Consider the following 18176-nt stretch of genomic DNA (forward strand, 5'->3'; position numbering starts at 1 on the left):
CAACACTCAGTCTTTTTAAAAAATATAAATAAATATATAGACAGACGAGCTGAATTCTCTGTCCAGGTGTCTGCTCCGCTGTTGTTAGCTTTTTGTTTTTATCGTTTTTGTCGTCTGGGCTAAAATGTCCGGGGTTCGTTAATTCAGGGGTTTTTCAAGCAACGGCCTACTGCTGAGAAAAAAATAATAAAATGTCTACAAAAAAAATAACGAAATAAAAATAAGACATTCAAATCTAATTTCTGAAAATGAGACGCAGATAAAACGGCTTCGCCTCCCACGCGCACTCCAAACCGCCGCGTCTCGTAAAAGTGAATCGTCGTCACCTTTGCGACTGTGTCTTTTTTTTGGTAGTTTTTTTTGTTGTTTTTGTTGTGAAACGCGCGTTTCCGTCCGCTGCCAGGCCGTGTCATTTCTGGGAGAGCGGTTACGATCCTCGCTTTATTAATCACGGACGCCTTTTCGACGGCGGAAGCAGCTGGACGCCAGCTGGACGCCGGTCGCCCCGGACGACGGGCCCCGCGAGCGCGTCCGTTTGTCACGAGCGAGCTCGTCGACCTCCTCTGTCTTCATCCCTCCATCCACTCCATCCCTCCATCCGCTCCTCCGCTTCTTCTCTCTCTTAAATACCGTCTCTGTATCTCCCTTTGCCTTAACTCTCTTTTTCTCTCTCGCTCTATCTGTCTGTTTCTCTCTCTCTCTCCATCACCATCTATTTCTCCCTCCCCACTTCTCTCTATTTCTCTCATTCTTTCTTTCTCTCTCTGTTCCTGCCTCACATTCTTTGTCCCTCTCTCTCTGACTGTCTGTCTCTCCCTCTCTCTCTCTCTCTGCCTGTCCCTCTTTCTCTTGCTGCCTCTCTCTCCCTCTGTCCTGCTCTCTCTCTGTCTCCCTCTCTATCTCTCTCTCCCCTCAGTCAGCAGTATGGGCTCTGTCCATCTCTGAGCAGTCCCTCTCTCCAGTGAAAGCTGGTAGTGAAAAAGCTTCCCACCAGTCAGGTACAGTGCCCATCAGTCAGGTACAGTGCCCACCAGTCAGGTACAGTGCCCACCAGTCAGGTACAGTGCCCACCTGTCAGGTATGGAGCTCACCAGTCAGGTACAGTGCCCACCAGTCAGGTACAGTGCCCACCAGTCAGGTACAGTGCCCACCTGTCAGGTATGGAGCTCACCAGTCAGGTACAGTGCCCACCAGTCAGGTACAGTACCCACCTGTCAGGTATGGAGCTCACCAGTCAAGTACTTTACCCACCTGTCAGGTATGGAGCCCACCAGTCAGGTACAGTGCCCACCTGTCAGGTATGATGCCCACCTGTCAGGTACTTTACCCACCTGTCAGGTATGGAGCCCACCAGTCAGGTACAGTGCCCACCTGTCAGGTATGGTGCCCACCTGTCAGGTACTTTACCCACCTGTCAGGTATGGAGCTCACCAGTCAGGTACAGTGCAGTACATCGGCGGGCGCGGCTAATTAAAGAGGCCGCTCTGCTAATTTAAATATGGCGTCGGGAACGTAGAGCACCTATATGGTTACACAGGTGTCACGCTGAAGCAAAGCTGCTTTTTAAATTACCTGTCTGGAACTTTTATCAGCAAACCGCAGGCCTGGTGAACAGTCCTTTCCCTTAAAGTACATACCAGTGCATTCATTCCTCCTTAATTAGTCATTAAGGCAGATTTTCCGTGATCGGCTCAATGGTTTTATGCACCTGAATACCATTTTATAAATGAAGATCTGACAGCTCAGTTACGTAACCATCGTTGTGTTAGCAGGATGCTTTAGCCAGAGCAACTTACGCCGCTGGATATAGACAGAAGCAGCACAGGTTAAGCACCTTCCTCAAGGGTACCATGGCAGTGCCCCACCTGGGACTTGAACCCGCAGCCTTTAGATAACTATTATACTACATTGCCGCCCTGGAACACAGTAGAGTACATTTAAAACAGAGGTGCACAACTCTAGTCCTGGAGGGCCAGTCTAAAAGCTGGTTTTTGTTCCAACCAATTACCTCAGTTTTACTTTTCCAACAGCTCTATAAACTGCGCTGGTTCGCTCCTGTACTTGAGCACAGTAAAATCTTTAGGATGCATTTGCAGTCTGCAGCTGCAGCTGGTGTCAGATCAAATGTCAAGATCAAGATATGATTGAGCTAATTAATTAAGAGCAAATGTTGGCACAAAATCCTGAACCGGATTGACCCCTTGTTGTGTACCCTTGATTTATATCAGTGATAACCAATCCTATTCCTGGAGATCTACCGTTCTTTTCAGTCCAACCGTGACAAAGCACACCTCATTCAACAGCTAGAGCAGGGCTGCCCAACCCTGTTCCTGGAGATCTACTGTCCTGTAGGTTTTCACTCCAACCCTAACAAAGCACACCTCATTCAACAGCTAGAGCAGGGCTGCCCAACCCTGTTCCTGGAGATCTACTGTCCTGTAGGTTTTCACTCCAACCCTAACAAAGCCACACCTCATTCAACAGCTAGAGCATGGCTGCCCAACCCTGTTCCTGGAGATCTACTGTCCTGTAGGTTTTCACTCCAACCCTAACAAAGCCACACCTCATTCAACAGCTAGAGCAGGGCTGCCCAAACCTCTCTGCCAAACCATCGATTTGTGTGGCTTGTGTTGTGATTCACCCACAGCCTTTGGAGCCTCACCTTTGTTATGTTTGTCTATCATCACTAATAAATACAAATACAAATGCAACAAATAGACAGAGACGGTTGGTGCGTTTCTTTCACTTTTTCCAGCAAGTGGTCACAACGTCACCGATACCAGGGTAAACTCAACAATTCCCTGATAACTAATTCACTGCATGTAGACATAAAGTACACAACATCTTCAATTTTTCAAAACCACCACCGGAAAACTTTCCCAATGAGATTATTCATTCTCTCTCTCTCTCTCTCTCTCTCTCTCTCTCTCTCTCTCTCTCTCTCTCATTCTCTCTCTCTCCTTCCTTCCCTCCCTCTCTCTCTCTCATTGTTTTCTCCGGTTTCGCACTGCTTTCCGCCGGTTGTGTCTCTCGTTTCCGTGACGATCGGTTCCTGTGGAATATGCAACGACACAAAGCACTCTATTAATATTAATGGCCCCGTTCGTGCTCCCTTCAATTACATTCTGTCAGATATTCAACTGAATGTCTCCTTGATTTTTTATTATTTTATTTAAATGTTTTTGTTTTATTTCTTTATTTATTTTATTTTATTTTATTTTGGAGCACGAGTCTCCCAGAACCGTGCGGGAGAAAGATGGAAAACAGTTTTTTCTTTTTTTTTTTTTTGTATTTTATTTGGCTGTTTTCCCCCCTACATTCATCACAGAACAGAGATCTGTCCATGCACAACAAGAGACAACGCCATGAAACACGATTTATTAGAAATAAATAATGACGACCTTGCATCTACCCCTTGTACACAGCTCCGTTCCGTTCCAACAGTATATATATATATATATATATACTGTATATAAATGTATCCATCCATCCATTATCTATACCCACTTATTCTGAGCATGGTTGCTAATGGTGCTGAAGCCTATCCCAGCATGCATTGGGCGAGAGGCAGGAATATATATATATATATATACACTTTTTTTCTTTCAAAAGAAAAGATACATAATGGCTGTACATAACGTGCTTGCCTGAAGCCCCCAGATCTTCAGAGCAGCGGAGTTTAGCTTTCTCTGCGCTGGATCGAGCACCAGGAAGCCCGCGCGCGGATCTGTCAACGCCGACACATTCTGCAAAGCAGCGGCTTTGGGGTTGCCCCCCCCACCCCCCACCCCCAACCCCCCCTTTTTTTTTGAGTGACAGGTGTTTTCATTTTCACACCGGGGGGCTTTCACGCGCACGTGCGCAAAATTTTGAGGAGCACACTAATGCGTCTTTATTTAGCAGACGCGCTCCTACATTATTTTTAACGATTAGCGTCTATTTTCGGGGAGAAAGAGGCTCCTGTAATGGGAGCGCGGTAGAGCCCCTGTTCGCAGGCGGGACGGCGGTTCGAGAGCCAAATTACAGAGACTGATGGAACGTGAGAGAACAGGAGATGAAGTGTGGGGGTGGGGGGGGGGGCGGGGGGGGGGAGCAGTGGGATTTAAATCCGGCGGCTTTCAGCGAAGGCGGAAATTGGCAGTTATTTTGAACCGCGTATATCGTGGCAAACCGTCTGCCGTTCGAGCCTCACGACCAGCGAGCAGTTTGCCACGATATATACACGGATCTGTTTTGCATCGAGTGGGGAAGGAGTGAGGAAGAAATCGAGGACTCCTTTCTGTACCTCAGAAAAAAAGGGAAAAAAACGAATCTCCAGTTTTCATATTTTTGTTTGTTATTTTATTGTTTCCTTTTTTTCTTCTTCCTGCGAGTGTTTTTATAGGGGGCCGGTAGTGACTTGTAAAAGTAATCCAGTCGGACACATCTGGGGCAGGCCGGCATCGCATTTCACTTTTAGAGTAAGAGCGCAGGAAAGAGGCTTCGGCTAAGAGGACTTTCCGCCCTGCTCCAGGGCAGGAGCCCGCACACTGTATGTAGGCCTCATGAAATGCATGACTATTTAATGAATAACTAACCTACTGCACAGCAGCTGAAGTGATTAGCAAGTTTACATGAAGCGCTGAGAGGGGTCTTGTGCCGGGGCAGGGACCGGGAATGATCGAAATTCGGGAGTCCCTTTCCCGCGGGGTGGGGGGGGGGGGGGGGTGGGAAAGGGGAGGGGGGGAGTAGGAAAGGGTGGGGGGGCACTGGTACTTAAACAGTCCATTAATACAGTAAATATAATTTTTTTTAGAGGTATTTATTCATCCAGGTAAAAACAAAGGTGTGGTGTTAAGCTGCTAGTTGTGCACAAAAATGTATGACAATGTGAAATTTCATGATTGGGATTCTGAAATGCTGAGTGCTACATATTAAATGTATTTCTAGTGAACAGCCACATCCAAATCGTAATGTAATTTTTAAAAATCGAATCAGTTCCACTGATGGATGTTTTGAGCTTCAGTGTGGGGCATGAAATGTAATGTTAACATTTTTGTGCGCAAAGTGCATTTTGAGCCACTAAATGTTTTTCGTGCAGCAAGATGAAGAAACAACTTACTGCATTTTGTGGAAGCTGCATGAGTGACAAATGTAAACCCTCTGCATTTAGTGTACAAAATTATTTTCTAATCTTTATCTTTAATCTTTAGCGACTATGGTGGCTACCCTGCCTAGCTAGCTGCTTATATGGCTAACAGAAGTCAGGCAAAACAGTTTGGTTAACGCTAAACGGCTGGCCAATATTCAGAGGAGAGAACATTAAGGCCAGGGTTGTCAGTAAAGCGTATTGTGACAACTGCTGTAAAATACGCTACACAAATAAAATTTGATTGATTGATTGATTGATTAAGAATTAGCGTTGGCTCGTCTGGGACGTTGGGCCTTGATTTGTGTTAAGCAGTCCCGTGGGAATCAAGTAGGGTTTTAACGTTAATCGAAAAGTGAAGAAAATGAAGTGCTGGCGCGCATCACTCAATAATCGGGAAAAAAAAAAAAAATGAATCGCTGATCATCCTTCCCCATCGAACAAGATTTCCCCATGGTGGAACAAGATTAACAATTAGACTCAGCCACCTGAGCTTAATTAATGCGCTCAGCCAAAATGTCCAGAACAAATGTTATTCTTACTCATATTTAATTAATCGCAGATCCAGCTTTCAATGTCCAATGTTCCAGACGGGCTAACATTACTTCTTAATGTTCTCTCCTCCAGACAGTATTGCAGCTGTTCACCAGGAAGAAAGATGACTGGAATTTTTTAATCAAAGTCCTTTAATGGCTGTTCAACAACTTATCACATGACTGCACCAGCCAATCATAACACATGGCAGTTTGTTCATTTATTTGTTTGTGTATTTTGCACTATAAAATGTATTTCATGCCACAGAATGGTCACAAAGTGTCACAAAAGAGCATCTTGTGGCTACGCAATGTATTTAGTGCCACAAAATACTTTCCAAATACACAACAAAAAAAAAACACTTTGTGGCAACAAAACACATTCATGCCCACAAATATGCATTTTGTGCCACAAACTGCCTGCCAAATGTCACAAAAGTACATTTTGTACAATGTAAAGTGCATCCAGTAGGTTTTCACCCAAACCCTAACAACAGCTGGAGATCTCGTTGAGCTGCCAATTAGTGGAGTCAGATGCGCCAAATTAGAGTTGAAATGAAGACCTCCAGGACGGTGGATCTCCGGGAAGAAAAGGATTGAGCGGCCCCACGTTGTAACCGTGACAGGGAAGCGAAGGCAGCGGTTAGGGTGAAAGGGCTCGCTCATTCCCCGCTAACGATTGTCCTTAATGAAGGCCGCTCCGCTGCTGCCGGTCGGTGGATTAGCCCTGTCAGTCAGTGGGGCGCCCGGTGTGGAGGCCGCCCAGCGCTGCCGCCTGACCTCCGCGAGGTACGGAGCTCTGCGGCGGCGGCTGCGGAGGGAGGGAGAGAGGGAGGGAGGGAGGGAGGGAGAGGGGAAGGGGGAGAGAGAGGGAGGAGGGGAAGGAAGGGGGAAAAGGAGAGAGGGGGGAGGGAGGGAGGGGGGGAGGGAGGGGAGGAGGGAGGGAAGGAGGGAGAGAGGGGGGAAGAAGGTGGAGTAAAGAAGGGGGGAGGAAGGAGGGGGGAGGGAGGGAAGGAGGGAGGGAGGGAGAGAAGGAGGGAGGGAGAGAGGGAGGGAGGGAGGAAGAAGGGAGGGAGGGAGGGAAGAAGGAAGGGAAGGAGAGAAGGAAGGAGGGAAGGAGGGAAGGAAGAAGGGAGAGGGGGAGAGAAGGAAGGAAGGAGGGAGGTTGGGAGGGAGGGAGGGAGGGAAAGAAGGAGGAGACACCAGAGGAGAAAAGAAAAGAGTAGCTCTGATATAGTGAGTGCAGAACCACCCTCATCTGTTGGAGAAACATATTGATCTGGCTTCAGGGGCAATAATGAATTTGGTGTCTTGAGCACTGACACACACACACACACATACACACACTAATACTGTACACACACATACATACAGGGGCGACATAGCTCAGGAGGTAAGACCGATTGTCTGGCAGTCGGAGGGTTGCCGGTTCAAACCCCGCCCTGGGCATGTCGAAGTGTCCTTGAGCAAGACACCTAACCCCTAACCCCTAACTGCTCTGACGAATGAGAGGCATCAATTGTAAAGCGCTTTGGATAAAAGCGCTATATAAATGCAGTCCATTTACCATTTACATATGTACCCCCTCCCCACCCTCCTCAACACACACACATACACACACACACACACACACACACACTCAGGCATAAATACAGGCTCTCTCTCAGACATAAACACAAAGGTGATCCAGACCACAATGGAGGTTTTCCATTCTTGTGGTCCAAGAAGGCTGTGGGCTTGTAATTAATATAGAACAGCACTATTGATTTCTCATTGAGCTCAATTGTAGGTGCTCTTTGTGCCGTCCAGCTAGAACTCTCTCAGGAATAGACATCTCTTTTTCTTTCTCTCTCTTTTCCTCTCTCTCTGTTTCTCTCTCTCTCAAATTCGCACAAGCACGACCGCACATGAGCATAGTCTTCCCAAAGCGATTGATTGTTTATGTTAAGAAACAATAGCAGCTACAACAAATATATGAACAATAATAATGTAAAAGGCAGCGTGCTTGGACCCTCATTAAGGGGGGGGGGGGGTTAGGGAGGGCGGTAATAAAGAGCAATGACCATAAAAAAGACAATGTAAACTACTTCATGTTACTGGTTATTGGAGACTATCGTCCCCATCCTAGGGGACAAGGTGATGGTGGAGTGTCTCTCTCTCGCTCTCTCTCCTTGGTTCAAATTTCTGTGTGGAGTTTGCATGTTCTCCCCGTGTCCACGTGGGTTTGCCTCTGAGTACTCTGGGTAACTCGGGTTAATTGGAGAGTCTAAATTGCCCCTAGGTATGAGTGTGTGATTGAATGATCTGGGTGCTCTGTTGATGGACTGGCGACCTGTCCAGGGTGTATTTCTGCCTCTGGCTCAATGCATGCTGGGATAGAATTTAGCACCACCCATGACCCTGATTAAAAAATTGTTAGATAATGGATGGATGAGTGTTGGAATTAAAATGGAATTCTCTTTTAGTAAGGAAGTTATGTGAGGGAATTTTACTGCTGTGTAAATGGTTAAAGTCTTTCAAGTAATAATGTAATCTCATTCTTCTACAAACAGGACCGACACCATGGTCTCTGAACTTCTGTCGAATCACACAGGAGAGCATTCTCAGGTTTTGAAAGTCATTGACAAGTGCGAATATGAAGTGTCCACAATTTTTTTATTTTTTAAATGTTAGCAAGCTTCGCGTTGCTGTTTCGTACAGCAATTAGCACGACGGAGTCTGCTCGGCCCGGACGATGTAGACGACAACGTGCGAAGCAGTCGAGGAAGGAGCCGTAACTTTGAGGTGCAACGAGAAACTGCCGCTTGGATTCTGCGCTCAGAATTTCGCGGAACGTCCATAACTTCTGGATTTAAAATTCAGAGGCCCCACAGGCTTTCTGCGACCTCCGTATTCGGTACGCAAAAAGACGACAGACTTTGTGTGTAAAAGTTTTGGCAAAATGAAACATTTTAAAGAAAGAAAATGAAACCGTACGCAGACAGCGCGGTGAGAAAACCGGCATGGGGCCGACGTGGGCGGCCGGTCGCTTTCTCGTCTGTGGGATGGCTGTCGCAGCGTAGCGTGGAGTTAGTTCGCCCGACGCAATGATGTCGCGCCTACCGTTGTTTTACCGCTGCTCTGCCGTATAATCAGAATTGTGCCAAAAGTATCAAACGAACTTAAAGTCTTAAGTTTGAAATCATCATTCTTCTTTGCCATATTTTTTTTTTTTTTTTGCTCTCAATCTCAATTGTTTTCGCTTGAGAATTTTGACACAAATGTGTGTCGAAGGTATGATGTTTTCTTTCATAATTTTGACTTGAATTCCATTACACGGTAAGCGACGTAGCCTGAACATCTTCCTCATGGGCAAACTTCCTAATGTGTCCGTTCAGAACACGAACAGAAATTTCAAATGTTGAGTTTCTGTAATGTTCTATGATTTTTTTTTTCCAGTTGATGAAATGAATTTAGGTTCCTTTTCTGACTTGGCTGAATTGCTGCAGAGCTGACCTTTTCTTCTTTATCAGTCTTTGTATGCACGCTTACAGCAAGGCATTGAGTTAGGCCTGGGCTCACCACAGCCTGTCACTCCTCGGGTTGATTAGCAGAAGATAAAGTACTTCCTGGCTCCCCCAATTCACGCCCCCCCCATGCCCCCGCCCCACCTCCCCCCCCGTCATCCCGTCACCCCAAGCCCCACCCCCCCCAGCCTGCCATAAATCACATTCTCTGAAGGTGGGGTGGGGTGGGGTGGAGGGCCGGGGGTGGGAGGGTTGGGAGGGGGGGGCACATCAGCCGGTCTCCTTCACCGCCGTGTTCCGGGGCGCCCCCTCCATCTTATTTAAGGGTGGCGCTTCCGTGGAGGAAAATGGCGGACGCGGCACAGACCGCTCACCACAGAAGGGAAGGGCGCTCACACTCTTTCTGTCTCCATCTTTTTCCTTTACGTTATTATTATTATTATTATTATTTGTGTTCTTTATTATTATTTCTGTTGTCTTTAATCATGTTCATTTCACAGAATATCATGCTTTTTTCATGTTTCTTTAACTTTTTGTTAATTTTAAATTAGTATTGTTCCACCTGATTTTTTCCACACCAGATCTAGTGAGGATTAAAAAAACTCTAACTGGTAGACATTTTTTTATTTTTATTTTTTAAATCAAGGAGTTTCTGTGTTACAGCCAGCTTCTTTCAGTTCAGGGTCCTTCGGTGTCCTCACTTGTGTAGTAGTTGTATTCATGACAACATTCACAGTGAGTAGGTGGAGCCCCAGCCCTCGACAACAGCATGACACAGCAAAATGGGTGCAGTCATACATACCTACCCAAAATAGGCCACCCATCCATCCATCTATCTATCCATTTTAAACTGCTTATTCCAGGTCCTGGAGTCTCATGGGGTTGAGGGAGGGGGAGGCCTATCCCAGCATGCAGTGGGAGAGAGGCAGGAAGACACACAGGACAGGTCAAAAAATCCAATGGAGACCCAGGATAGTCTTTTGGTGTAAAAAAAAAAAAAAGACCATTTCCTGCTATTTTAGCCCATTCTATTTTATTATTAGGTTGCAGTATCCAAAATCGTCAGCCAAAATTTGCACTGCGGCTATTCCGAATCCACATCAACATACCACATAAACGTACTATATCAGCACTATTTAACAATGCTGCTCCAGAAATACAACCTGCCCGGCAGTGTAACTCTGGCCCGCAATGCATCCAAGTTTTAAAATGGATGGATGAATTTTTCTTCTTTACGGTATGTTTACTTTGTATTAATTTTTTATCATAGCTCAGCATAATGCATTAAAAAACCATACTAAAAGTCTTAATACTTTATTCACGCGGGGAAATAGCCCCTGTTGCAGTGCAATATATTTGCACATTTCCTGGCTTACGTCATGACTTTGAACTGTGGGTTGTTGGAAGCCAGTCCCAGGAGGCCGTAGTATTGGTTTGTGATTGGTGCGTTTCAACGCTAGTAATTGATTTAAGCCATTTGATTGGCTGAAGAGTCCACACTCCTTGTTCACAAGGCCCTAACTGGCCTTAACTCATTGAAAGGAAACCACAAACACCTGCCGACACTTTTACGCCTTCGGGACTGTAGTTTGACTCCCCTGCTACGTGCGGTTCCGTTAAAAAGGACTATATGCTTATGTTCATGAGAGTTTTCTTCCCCATTAAGTTTATCTGTGAGTACTACAGTATGTCTCCATTTAAAACCAGAAAGCCACTCGTACATTTCACAGTTGTACAAACTGCCAATTGTTTCGGACTGAAAGTAGTTGAACTGCAGTCAAGCTACACTACAGAGAAATGTAGCTCGCGAAACTACAATTACTCAAGAGATGCAGTTCAAATTACATTATAAAAAAAAGAAGATCTGATTCATGTTTCTCAGATGTGATGTGCATGAGAGAAATGCCTTCTTTTTGCACACGGGGAGAACCATTATATCAGTGGGGAGAACCAGCAGTGTGTGGCAATTGGCAGTTGACTATTGGCAAATATACTGCATATATAACTGCTCCGATCTTGATGAACTGTGACAAAAATGACAAAAAAGAAATGAACTACTACAACAGCTACACAATATTGAATGTAGTTGAGCTACCAGTAAACTGCTGCAAAATGCACTTAAACTACTAGTTTTAAATACGTGTAGTTAAACTACGCTCCAGTAGTGTTTAAAACAATGTCTGCTGCTGCGCTGTGACTTTGAGCGATGAACTGCGAGTGGATTTAAACATGACGCCATTGGTCGGCTGGGGTTCACTGGCAATTTCCTGTCCTTCCCATTCTCCCCAGCGATGGCAGTTCATCATACCGTCTTATTTATGGAGGTAATTTTATGGGTCCTCTAAATTTTTCATTGTTGAAAATTAACAAGATAATCAGCTTCTGTGGGCGTTTCTAAATGAGAAATCTACTTTACGCACACGGTTTTAAAAGACCTGTTGTTCATCTTAGGGGGGAAAGAAAAATGATAATAATCCGATGTGTCCTTATAATAATCAGCTGTTAGTGCTGATTTTATTAAAACGGACACCTTCCTTTTTTTAACTGAACCACGCAGTATAAATCAGGAGCTTGACCTGGAAGCATAATGGCTGCCTGTAATTCTTTTGACTGGAGCTCCACTGCATCAGCGAAAATATGCAAATAACCCAAACACCCCGAGCCATGGCAGAGCTCTACACCTCACAGATAAGAATTCGGGATGAATTTTAGTCCCTGAAGAAATGTAGACGAGCACAAGACTGTAGTCATAAAGATGACGAGTAATTTGGAGACTTACCGGCAGGGAAATGGGTGTTAGACTAAACCGCAAGGTGCTAATGTTCACTTAAACCTCCAGTTCGACCGTGAACGTGCTGCTTACTCTCGTGTTTACCGACATCCTCACCCGACGTGTTATAATAGCCTGTGAGGAAGAGTGCATTTAGTTTTTACTGGACAACATAAGCAGATTGGGGAATTAATAAAAAAAAGCAAAAAAAAAGAGAGGAATGGAAATGGTCTGCCACCAGGCAAACAGTAGGGTACAGAGAGATTCCAGTTCTACAGTTTCCCGGATGGATATTGACGGACATCGAAGTGGTCTGATTCAGTTTACACAAATACGTTTTTACTTCTTAGGTCTTCAGGGCACAAGATCACAGATACTGTATGTGATCAGAAAGTTCTTAACTGAAGAGACTCTGATGCTGCTGATGTCACAATCACTACTGGCGACTGCAAGCGATTGTGTTCTAGAATTTTGAAAAAGCATTCCGGAACCCCGCTCTTCAAAGGGTTAAAGCTGGGGGAAACATCAATGTGAAAAATGGCCTCTGTTGGCATCTCGGTGTTGGAATAACCCAGAGGGAAAAAGGCACAATGTGCACCCAGTGACATCATAGATGCGAAATGAAAAGGGTGCTATTTTCACTGCAAGAATAAGGTTAGCCTTTGCAAAGAGCAGGACTCGTGAATTTATTGCGCTGATGATTGGTGGCGAACAGCGATTCAGCAGATCGAAGGTTTCCTGTTGAGACACCCCGCGCCATCTCACAAACGCTATCCGTTTAAATGCTTCTTTCATTAGATATTGACCAGCCTTGTAATCGTAAATAACAAAAAATTGATGGCAACGAGCTTTGAAAAGAGTCCTGTAAGGATTTCAAAAATAAATCATAATGAATAAAACATTTTTTTTTTAAAAGATATGTGGGGACATAGCTCACCGGAACGTGTGCAAATCTACCGTCCGATTTGTCAGCTGAGGGTTGGCCGACGTTTTTAATCGTGTGTGAGCCCACATTCCCACGCCACGTCTATCCTCCTTCTGTCTTCCGCTCCTGGCCCACGGCAGACATTTTCCAGCCGCGGTGAAAAGTGGGCTTGCGCGTTAAACGATCCCCCCCCTCCCCCCCCCTTTACATGACCTTAATGACACCTGCTCTCTCTCTTCCTGTTCACGAAGCGCCCCTCCAGAGCTCTCTGAAGGCTGTCCGTGCGTAGGGAAGTTATGTGACACAGTGCGTGGCTGTTATACAATCGCTCTGGGAGAAGGAGATATGCTTGTGGGATGGTGGAGGGTGGGGGGGGGGGAGGAGTGGGGGAGGGGTTTGAATACATTTAAACCTCCATACCATATCTTCAATATTAATCATAGGCTGGGTCAAAAGGTCTGTATTCATTGAACTTTGAGAAGTCACTTTTTTTTGCCATTTCTCCCCTTTAGGCACGTGCATATGACATTCAGAAAGACCCTATTAATCCTTGAATAAGTTAGTCATCAACAAAAAAAAAGAGAAAGGAGACATTGCTCGCTTTTATTCAAGGTTTGGTTTGATTTGCTCGCGATCCGCGTGTAAGTGACATAATGTCCTGTTCGGCCATGTTTGTCTTGTCTAAGTGTTGTTCCTCCAGGTGCACCTGAGTCAGCTCTCAGCATCCTGCAGGTGAACATCGGTCTGTGAGCAGATGGAACATTGTCGCGTTCTGTTAGTTCCCTCACGCGTAGGCTCAAAACTCCAGGTGCTGCAGCTGTGTGTGTGAGTGTGTGTGTGTGTGTGTGTGTGTGTGTGTGTGTGTTGTGTTCTGTAGGTGTGCAGGTGTGTTGTGTGTGTGTGCATGTGTGCAGTGTGAGTGTGTGTGCATGTGTTTGTGTCTGTATGTGTGTGTATGTGCAGGTGTGTTTGTGTGTGTGTGTGTGCATGTGTGTGCATGTAAGTGTGCATGTGTTTGTGTGCGTGCATGTGTGTGTGTGTGTGTGTGTGCGTGTGTGTGCCTGTGTATGTTTATATGCAGCTGTGTGTGTGTGTGTGTGTGTGTGTGTGTGTGCTTGTTTGTACAGCCGGTAAAGATGGTTGTTTTTCTCATTTTCGTGCTGTATACAGTGCATCCACTGACACCATTCCTTTTGTCAGAAAATCCGATCTCTTCTGTTTTAATGTTATTATTTGTATGATAATGTGGCTGTGTGTATTCCATGTGTAGAAGCACATCCGGATGCCCCAACTTTCCTGAATCCCTTTGGCATTTCTCAGTTCTGCTCAGCTGCTCAACTATTTGCCCGTCTCACAGGAAAACGTATAGATTTTTCTGCAAAAAAAAAAAAATAGATATTTCAGCTCATTAAATTTTTTTGTTCTTCATTTACTGTAAATGTTCGTTCATTTGAAAACAGGAAATGGAAAGCTGTAGTAGCCTACCTGACTGGGTGGGGGCGAAGAGATCCGGTTGTCCTTAAATGGAGGCATCACACTGGCATGTGTTCAGGTTCTCTCTCTCTTTCTTTCTCTGGCTCCCAACAGCAGGAAGCGGGCCAGAGTCTGCCAGGGCTGTCCAGATGTTCTCCATGCCGACACATCTGCAGAGGAGCGTCTGTCTCTCGGGCCCCCCCGGGAAAGAACGGCGCGGGGGGATTTGCAGGCGGGACGTATTACTGCAGCTTCAACAAAAACCGACAACCACAACCCCCCCCACTCGCTGGCCCCCTGCCAACCCCCCCCCCCCCCCCCACATCCCCGACTGTCTTTTATCATCGTCCCTCTATCTCCCAGAGCACTTCTCTCTTCAGCTCTCACGCCTGATTATTGGGGGCTTGACCTTTTGATCTGTTAACTTGGTTTGAAACAAAAAAAAAAAAAAACTATAAAAAAAAGTACAAAAAAATGAGACAGAAACAAGAAGAAGAACAGAATGGTTGGGGTGGGTTCACGCGACAGGAGTTTTGTTCGCTTTTGACCCCCTGAAACCCGGTGAATTATGCATGTGTGTTGTGTCTGGTTTTTTTTGGGGAACCACAGAGGGAGGAAAAATGTTTTTATTTTTTTTTTTATTGTTGAATACATGAGCTTAGCTCAAGGTAGCCGTAAGTGACCTATTTTGACTTGTGAAAATCCTGTTTGCCGGATATGTCGGAGGAGGGAAAAAAAATGGGGGACTTTGAGAAACCTTCCGGAAGCTTCCGTTGAAAGGCCTCTGAGGTTTTCTGGGACTGACTTTGTGAGAATGCGCTGCCCTGGCAGATCTGCGTCTTAAGCTTTACACAGAAGCCAGAGACTCGGGATTGAACTGGGATTTGTGGACCCAAAACAGAGTGTGTGTCAAATCTGTGGCTAAAAGTCTTAAACCCCCCCCTACCCCCCAGTGAGAAAGAAGAGGGGCACATCTCTATATATTTGAATTAAGTCATAGGCCTGAGTGTCTGTCGCAAGGTGAAAGGAAACAGGACCCCTTCTTCAGATGTCATTTAATGCATTTCACAGTACCGGGACAGAAAGGGAAGACTAGCACTGGGGAGGGGAGAAAGGGAGGAAGCCGTCGTGCAGTTTTTTTTGGGTGGGGGGTGGAGGTGGGGGGGGGATTGCAAAAAAATGGTGAGTAAGTTCCACACTGCAGTATTAGGGTGCAGCCCAATGCAGGGCTCGCAGGAAACGCGTGATGACGCATTAGATACAGCTGCGGGGGGAACTGCATTTAGAACACGACTGCAGGACACCTGTACTGTGTTTCACCTGCTTGCTTACCGACTCCTGGGTGAATCTGATACAGCACACACACAACAGCTAGAGCAGGGTTACCTAACCCTGTTCCTAGAGATCTGCCGTCCTGTAGGTTTTCACTCCAACCCTAACAAAGCGCACCTCATTCAACAGCTAGAGATCTACTGTCCTCTAAGTTTACACTCCAACCCTAACAAAGCACATCTCATTCAACAGCTAGAGCAGGGCTCCCCAACCCTGTTCCTAGAGATCTACCGTCCTGTAGGTTTTCACTACAATCCTAACACAGCACACCTCATTCAACATTTGCAGGTTCAATTCTCAAGTAGGACACTGCCATTGTACCCTTGAGCAAGGTGCTTAACCTGAATTGTTTGAATATTTAGTACTATAAAAAAATGCCTGTAATCTTTCTCTGAAATAATGTTTCTCACCTTAAAAAACCAGTAGAAGCCCTGTGAGCTAACTGTCAAAAGGTTAAAGATGCTGAGATATATGGTACCCTGTTAAAATATACAAGGCGACGTTCGGACCGTGAACATCGAATCAGATTGGGGGCTTGGAAAGGGGGCCGGAGATCTGGGCGGCGATATTGGCGATGCATCCCTAACAACCTGAACGTCTCACCCAAACGTAAAGCCAAAAAAAACGTTGAGTCACTGCTCTTATCTGCAAGACCCGGCGAGATCGAGTATCAGCTTCTCCGAACGGCAGATTAAATCGTGTTCTCGCTCGCTCGCTCGTGGCTGTTCCTCTCACGCCGTGCTTTTGTTGGGCGAAAAGAAACGTTTAGATTAAAAAGTGTTTATTACTAAACATACAGTAAAGACTTGTTCTGCTGCATGGCGTTTTTCACTCAAGCCCCACAGTATTTTTAATGCTCTGTAAATGATGACAGAATGGACTGGTATAAGTTAAGAGAATTTAGAGGCTTTGGGGTAGAGGTGGGGGGGGGCTAGGGACTATTTTGTTCCCTCCTTGGCTCTGTTTATTCTTTAAGAGAATTTTGAAGGCTTTGAATCTTAGGTTGGACATTATTGCCGTACCCTTGTAAGGTTTGCATATTCAGTCGTATAAATGAATAAAATGCTAATTGCAGTGCACGCAGTGTGTCGCCGTGGAAAAACAGATATATTTGTTGTTGCGTTTTGTCTTTTCAACGGCTTGTCAGGAAAAAAGTAAAGCCAATGTCAGAATTTGTCCGCTCTCTTGCTCTCCTGTTCTCCAGACAGGAGATGAGAGGACGGGCATGGAAGGAAGCAAACAGCTGTTGAAGTACAGTAACGACAATGTGAATAGGTGCCAGAGAAAGAGTGAGAGAGAGAGAGAGAGAGAGTGAGAGAGAGGAGGATTCTTGGTTGCCAACGGATACCGACTCGCTTGGGAGTGGCTGACACCGTCGTCTGTTTCCCCCAATCGGAGGACGGCTTCATTACAGACCCTATTTTTTTTTTTGTTGTTGCAGGAAATCCTTGCCTTTGGGTGAGAGAATGGCATTCATCTCTAATAGCACTTAGTGGAGAGTGAGCGAGCTGTGTTCCCCTTCCCACAGAGGTACAGAAGCAGGAGAGACCACCTGCAACCCCCTCGTTTTCCTGTGACAATGGCACGGTCCTCCATTTTGAATGCCTTTGAGGAGAACCAAATGCAAGTAGGGTTTTGCAGCTTTGCAGAAAAGGCAGCTGTCATTTGGGCACTGTGTTCATAAAGCATTCCCCCCAAGTAGGAGTTCGCATCTTGGATCAGGGTCTCTGTATTCATGAAACATCTCGAGGATGACTTCTGCATTTTTTGGCACCTGACTGACTAAGGCTGGGATATGGGTGGGTTCATATACTCACTGTGTCCATTATGCAATAAGGGCATAAAGTCCTGAATGTGTTACAGATTCAAGATCTGTTCCAAGATCCTCTTGCGCTGCAATTCTTTATGAATACAGGCCCTGTTCCAAGATTAGCTCTCCGTGCTCTGAGATGCTCCGAGGTGCTGTATGAATACTGGCTCTGATCCTAGTTCGGCTGAGTGTGGGATGTACATTACATTACAGGCATTTAGCAGATGCTCTTATCCAGACTAACCTGCACAACTTTTTTTTTACATAGCGGGGGGGGGTCCCTAAATGGATCTAAACTGGGGTCCATTTAGACTATTAGCTCCTAATAAGCAAGGTCAGGGTATGGAAAGGGGGTGGGGGGGGGGGAGGGAAAGATGTCAATGACATCAAAGCGTACATGGGAGCGATTTGGGCAGGTCCTCACCTGAACGCACTCACCTGAACGCGCTCACCTTAACGCGCTCACCTGAATGCGCTCACCTGAATGCGCTCACCTTAACGCACTCACCTGAACGCGCTCACCTGAACACGCTCACCTTAACGCTCTCACCTGAACGTGCTCACCTTAACGCACTCACCTTAACGCACTCACCTGAACGCGCTCACCTTAACGCACTCACCTTAACGCACTCACCTGAACGCGCTCACCTTAACGCGCTCACCTGAACGCACTCACCTGACGCACTCACCTTAATGCGC

Source organism: Anguilla rostrata, chromosome 4 (assembly GCF_018555375.3).
Source record: "Anguilla rostrata isolate EN2019 chromosome 4, ASM1855537v3, whole genome shotgun sequence".
Classification (NCBI taxonomy): Eukaryota; Metazoa; Chordata; class Actinopteri; order Anguilliformes; family Anguillidae; genus Anguilla; species Anguilla rostrata.